The sequence below is a fragment of the Cydia strobilella genome, chromosome Z, assembly GCF_947568885.1.
Source record: "Cydia strobilella chromosome Z, ilCydStro3.1, whole genome shotgun sequence".
NCBI classification, from domain to species: Eukaryota; Metazoa; Arthropoda; class Insecta; order Lepidoptera; family Tortricidae; genus Cydia; species Cydia strobilella.
The window spans coordinates 58,235,622-58,242,644 of NC_086068.1; the positions used below are offsets into that span (position 1 = coordinate 58,235,622).

Genomic DNA, 7,023 nt, shown 5'->3' on the forward strand with positions numbered 1-7,023 from the left:
TCAAAGTGCCAACATACCGATAAACGTCATCGTCAAATAAGTTTTACTTCAATCGCGCGTTAACACGCACACACTTTTTTTATATTGGTTCTATTTCTGTTGGTTGATTTTATTCTAAAGCCTGACCAGTAATATATAGCTGGTCAAGCAAATCTTGTCAGTAGAAAAAGGCGCGAAATTCAAATTTTCTATGGGACGATATCCCTTTGCTAGGCGCAAATTTTTTAAATTTGCCGCCTTTTTGTACTGACAATATTTGCTTGACCAGCTATATGATCATATTAAATATATTAATAACGGGTCACTCACCTCCTCGGGTAGCAGGTAACGGGTCGGGATATATTTAATATGTCTGTGTCTCACGGAAGTTTTGTAATTAAAATATATGATCATTGTCAAGAGGGCGCTGTTATTCTCATGTATAGGGTGACAGTTCAGTATAGTATGAAAAAATTAGTTCCAGTGTAATTCCGCAACATGGCGCGTGATCATATATTCCTGGTCAGGCTTTACTTAGGCATAGAATCGCACTTTTTTTATTTGTTGCAACTATTATATTCTACTCTTTTTTAGGGTTCCGTACCCAAAGGACCCTATTACTAACACTCCGCTGTCGTTCCGTCTGTCTGCCCGTCTGTCACCAGGCACTGACTCATGAACCGTGATAGGTGAAATTCACAGATGATGTATTTCTGTTGCCGCTATAACAACAAATACTAAAAACAGAATAAAATGAATATTTAAGTGGGGCTCCCATACAACAAACGTGATTTTTTTGCGTAATGTTACGGAACCCTTCGTGTGCGAGTCCGACTCGCAGCCCTTGGCCGGTTTTTTTCTTATTATTACTAGTATTCTCGCGGAGCCCCAACAGAGGCTTTGCGGAGCCCTAGATAAATATCAGCATTGCGATACAGCGGGGAAATGCCGCCAGCATCCTTGGTACAATGCCTCAAAGGCCTATTTTAGATTTAAGCTAGTTATTAATTTCTTTTAGAATAGAATAGAAATAATTTATTCGTTAGCACACACAAACAGAAAAAATTTAGTAGTACCACTGTACTATATATCTTGTATGTAAATAAATGATTTTAATTAAATAATTAGAAAGAAAGAAGATATTACGGCCGTAGCATAAGCCATGAATAATACACCTACCTACTGAAGATGGTGACTCGATTGATCACAACCTTGGTCTTAAGGGGCCCACTGACTATCAGACCGCCAGACGATATCGGCCTGTCAGTTAGAACAAAAATTTGACAGTTCCGAGCAACTGACAGACCGATATCGTCCGGCGGACTGATAGTCAGTGGGCCCCTTTAGGGATTTGGACATTACTTCTCTAGTAAGTATATAAATAAAGACAAGTGCAAAACTTAGCTTAGGTGACTCGCGTTTTAATTTAAAACATGAATTTGTATGGACTCCGTTGACGAAACCTTTCAAAGCGATTGTAAGGTGCATTAGGATAACTTCGAAAGCGGGGTAATTTTGAAAATGGCAAATACTTATAAAACCATCAGAAGCATTTCATACTTTAGCAACACTTACGCTACTGCACCGATTATAGTCGTTCGATTTGTAGCTGGCCCCGAACGGCTAATCCTTTGTCTATTGTTAAGTAAAACCGCACGTGCTGCCATCTTCTTACTCTTGCTACTGTTGCTATAGAGTATTGCAGAAAAAGCCAAATGCCAATTTAAAACTGGCAGTGCCAATAAGGTATTTGACTGCTAGTCAAATCAGTTTCTTTTTTTCGAACAGTCGAAACGATTTTGCTACTATGGAATTTATATGAAACACTAGCATGTGACGTCACAATCAAATTACCTTACTCTTTATAGTTTTATACGGGCTTTAAAATAGAAATTGTGTCTAAAAATAACTGCTGTCTACGTTTCTCTATTAATCTTCTGGTGCTTTATTTCATGCATGGTGTAAAATAATTTATTTTAAATACAGTCAAATACACTATTCTAAATTAACTTAAGCACATCTATTTATAGGTACCAAGCAACCGGCTAAGTTAAAACACTATCTTCTAGCAATAAATGGGCCAATAACGTGACCCGCCAAGATAAGCCAACTACCTACTAGGGTTGATAGAGTTCGACTCTTAGACCCTTCAAACTGTAATAATAATAGTGTATTTGACTATATATAAAATAAATTACTTTACACCATGCATGAAATAAAGCACCAGAAGATTAATAGAAAAATGTGGACAGCGATTATTTTTAGACCGTATTACTATTTTAAAACCCGTATGAAACTATAAAGAGTAGGTAATTTGATTGTGACGTCACATGCTAGTGTTTCATATAAATTCCATAATAGCAAAATCGTTTTCACCTGAGCAGCTCGAACAAGCCTGCTTTCGTCACTCCCTGGAGTGAGGAAAGTGCGACTTTCCTCACTCCAGGGAGTGAAACAATGTAGCTTTTTAATTTAGTGAAGGGTATGGTATGGTATGGTATCGTGTCGTGTCGTATCGTATCGTATGGTATGGTACATATTATAATACTTTTTTTTTCTGTTTATTCTGTGTAATTCGAAATACATTTTAACCTTTAATATGTTCTCACTACTGAGGTGAAAAATTATGTGTGCAACACGAGAGCAGTTATTTTACATCTCGTGTTTATGAGTCCCTCGCAAGAAAAACCAACTTTCCTCTCTTGTTGCACAAATAACTATTTGACAGTTCGAAAAAAGAAACTGATTTGACTAGTAGTCAAATACCCTATAATCCAATGATTTATTATAACTCAAGATATGTTATAGGCGTTCCAAAATGGAAGCGCTTACCTTGTGACAAATTGTACAAGTTGCCTTTAGTCGCGCCTGGGCAACCGAGAAATGTGCACGTGCTAACGAGCTCCCGCTCACCGAAAGAAAGAGACAAGCTCATGTTTAACAACGAGTAAGACAAAGATGAATGGCATGTGAAAAATCAAATATAACAAATTTCTTCAAAGGTGTAGAAATAAGTATGGAAGTAGTTTTTGTGCTCCTTATGTTTGAGTATAAGTATAACCTATCTATAGATATACTAGCGACCCGCCCCGGCTTCGCACGGGTTACACAAAACCTTAACAAATTATATAAACCTTCCTCAATAATCACTCTATTGATAGGTGAAAACCGCATCCAAATCAGTTCAGTAGTTTTTGTGTTTATCGCGAAAATACATACACACAAACATACAGACGCGGCGGGGTAGTAATAATATCATTGTAATGATCAGATTCAAATTAGTTAATTAATTTGTATTAGGATATATATATTTTTTTTTTACCTGGTGCCAAAGAATTTATTTACATATAAGATATATACAGTGGTACTACGTAAACGAAATTAATAACTAGCTTAAATCTAAAATAGACCCTTGAGGCATTGTACCAAGGATGCTGGCGGCATTTCCCCGCTGTATCGCAATGCTGATATGTTGTGCGAGAAAGCCGCCAGCTTTTCGGTCACCAGTTACGTAGGATATTAAATTTTATTTAAATCTATTTACTAAGTAGATTTAAAAAGAAAGTAAATGTTTTCCCACCATACATTGTCTATGAAAATATCGTTTTAAAAAGTATATGTGACAGGCCATCTCTTTGTTTTATATTTGTTTATTGTAAAACTTATCTAGTGACCTAAGTACATACACTTATAATCTCTTAACTACAACATACTGTGTATAGATCACTCTGAACAGCTAGCCTGCTAAGGTACTTATACTGTTGAACACTATCCCTACTAATAATATGAGTTTTGTAACTGTCTGTCTGTGTGTCCGTCTGTTACCTCTTCACACCCAATTTAGATGAAATTTTGTATGGATATGTTTGAGGCTCAGGGAAGGACATAGTTTTTATCAATCATCATCATCATTCCACACAAAGGCAGAAGCTGGTATTATATATTTGTTCAACGGCATCTTCAAATTTCCAAATTAAAATGTCAGGGCTCAAGACCATATCTACCTATGTCTAGATGCCTATATTTTTGCATTGCACCGCAATATATCATACAACCAGTTTATGATAATAGTGTATTTGACTGTATTTAAAATAAATTATTTTACATCACGCATGAAATAAAGCACCAGAAGATTAATAGAGAAACGTAGACAGCAGTTATTTATATTATGTATATTAAAACCCGTATAAAGAGTAGGTAATTTGATCGTGACATTCGTGACGTCACATGCTAGTGTTTCATATAAATCCCATAGTAGCAAAATCGTTTTGACAGTTCAAAAAAAGAAACTGATTTGACTAGTAGTCAAATACCCTATTCTATGTTTCTAGGCAACCTGCCTCTCCTTTCTATAAACACTAGACTGACTACCTACTAGTGCCTTTTCGAAAATGCTTATTGCTATTATTAGAGTCTGTTCGTAAAGAGAAGAGTCGTGAAATATAAAGTCAAAGTCAAAGTCAAGTCAAAGTCTAAATATTCTTTATTCAAATAGGCCTATATGGGGCCCAATACATTCCACGACTCTTCTCTTTCCGAACAAACTCTATATCGACTGTCGCATGGCTGGCAGAAAGGCAGAATAAATAACAGAAGAGTCAAATCAGTTAAATATTTGATTTACATACTAAAAACAGAATATTGATATCAAATTTGATAAATGGACAATGAACTTTAAGAGGAAAGGGGATGGTTTTTCCTTAGAAATGTAGTCACTATTTTTCTCACTGTCAATATTTTTACATAATTTGATGTAGGTTTATTAACCATAGCTATGCCCCTACGTTAAGACTTTTTTCAATGTTTTTATTATTGTAAAAATTAAAAGCGAAAAACAGGTTTCATACAATCTATAAATTGTATATACAAATGTCAATCACAATGAAAAAATCAACGATGATCAACTCTGGTCAACGTGGGACTTGAACCCACATCCTTGGATTGCCGGTCCAATGCGTTACCAATTGCGCTTTTTCATTGTGATTGACATCTGTATATACAATTTATAGATTGTAATAATGTGGTACGTCCCACAATAAAAAAAAGGAAAAAATATATTAACATTTAAGTAGATTTCATACAAATTTGTAAATGCTCCTCTCTTAAAATAATTAAAAATTCGAGGAAAAACGAACGTATGAACGAGCTGTGGTTGATATACAACAAATTGTGTCAAAATATTTTCAATCATGTTAATATCCAGAGAGGAAAATTAGGATTATGGATGTATGAAACGGCGATTTCGCGCGAGTCCTCCACTTTCAGCTTAATGTTCGTAAGTAGGACAAACTAAGTACAATTTATAAAGATCAAAAGGTCATACAGAGGTATAATACTTATAATTAACTTCAGAAAATTGAAATAAATATGGTCCAGTTTAAAACACAGTTTACAATAATAGTAGATTGTTAATCAAGAGATGAAAAGACGCCTTTCACCCAAGTTAAACACTACTTTTCATTTCGAATACGAGGAAAGTAAAATGAATGTTTTTTTATAAAGTATACATTTTTAAAGTATTTCTTGAGGGTACTTTCAACTAAAAATTTAAGGAAAAGTATCGTTATTTATGGAATGGAGTCAAATATCAGAATGGAAATTGTATAACAAATCCATTAAACTCAAATTTCAATTGCTTATCCAAAAAAAATCGTACTTCAAACGTAAAATGCTCTAGTGCAGACACGTATCATTTTCTGCACACCTTTTAAAAAAACAATGACCTTCTTTCAGAGCATAAGAAATGAAAAGATTTATTCAACAATAGTGGCTGAATGTAAATGCAACACATGACACTAATATTTAACCAATAAAAGAAAATTAAATTAAAAAAAATACCCAGTACTCTTCCGATGTTTGTTGATTTTAACCACAAATGATCCAGTTATTCAATGCACTAAGTAACGCATTAGATTATCTTATGTTATGCACACTAATTTGTGTTAAAACAATTATTTAAATAAACAAAACACTAACCATTTTGTTATGAAAACTTAGAAAGTTGAAACCACATGGCTAAAGTTATGTTAGCATTGCTTCTGTCATTTGACATTTCACATTACAACAGTAAAATAAGAAGGAGTGGAAGAGCATTCACTTTTGGTCGTTTGAAATGCAATATTACTTGGTCGTATGTCGTATAATATAAAATAAATTTCGACAAACTTGTCTTGTTCTCAGCCTCAGCTGATCCAAGTATTTTAAAGTAGCAAACAGTGTCAAATAATGAATAAATGTATTTACCTGTTTTCTGAAGCAAACTGTTGGACTTTTAACTAGTTGTAAGTAACTTCGATTCGTTGCGTAGCGAAGCGACTTCTGCGTAAGTGTATCAAGAAATTAATTGATTGAATAGTAGTTGTATTTGAAGTTAACGTGCGACGGAGATAATAATCTTGAGAGAACGAAACAGCAATATATTACGCCGACTAATGCATCTTGATACTTTAGCACTTTTTTTTTTATACCACGTCGGTGGCAATCAAGCATACGGCCCGCCTGATGGTAAGCAGTTACCGTAGCCTATGGACGCCTGCAACACCGGAGATATTACACGCGCGTTGCCGACCCTTTAAAAACCTTTATACTCCTTTTTTGAAGAACTCCATACTGTAGCCCCTCGGGAAAACCTCGGCGGGGAGCTCATTCTACAGCCAAAGCGTACGCGGGAGGAAATTCCTCTTAAACCGCACAGTACGCGACCATTTAGATGCTATTAGGTATTATAGGGTGTGAGGATGAACACCCTGCCGATCGCGAGCGGTGCGGTGATAGAAAGCGGCCGTTGGCATCATGTCAAACAATTCTGTTTTGTTGTAAGCAGTTACCTCTGCTTAGAAAAAGTTCTTAAAACTAAACTGCTGTTAAGTGTTAGTTAAAATATTAATAGTAAGTCAATAAAAAAATATATGGTTGTCTGTAGTCGGTTTACGGACGATAATTTTGCGTGATAACGTCATAAGAAAATATTGATGAAAAGTGACGTACTTTTATTTATGAATTGAATTGAATTATTATGACTAAATTATCATTATTTTGTATAAT

The 7,023-nt window shown here is 34.9% G+C and overlaps 1 protein-coding gene and 1 long non-coding RNA gene across 2 annotated transcripts in view; one reads left to right on the forward strand and one right to left on the reverse strand.

Moving 5' to 3' along the window:
• LOC134755232 (amidophosphoribosyltransferase-like) overlaps nt 1-6,380 on the reverse strand; it is a 43,088-nt gene extending 36,708 nt beyond the window's left edge. Inside the window, exon 1 of the mRNA XM_063691754.1 lies at nt 6,223-6,380. The gene's annotated coding sequence lies outside the window, so the exon portion shown is untranslated. The remainder of the gene's footprint in view (nt 1-6,222) is intronic.
• Nucleotides 1-7,023, forward strand: part of LOC134755243 (uncharacterized) — a 132,984-nt gene that overhangs the window by 7,282 nt on the left and 118,679 nt on the right. The window lies entirely within an intron of this gene.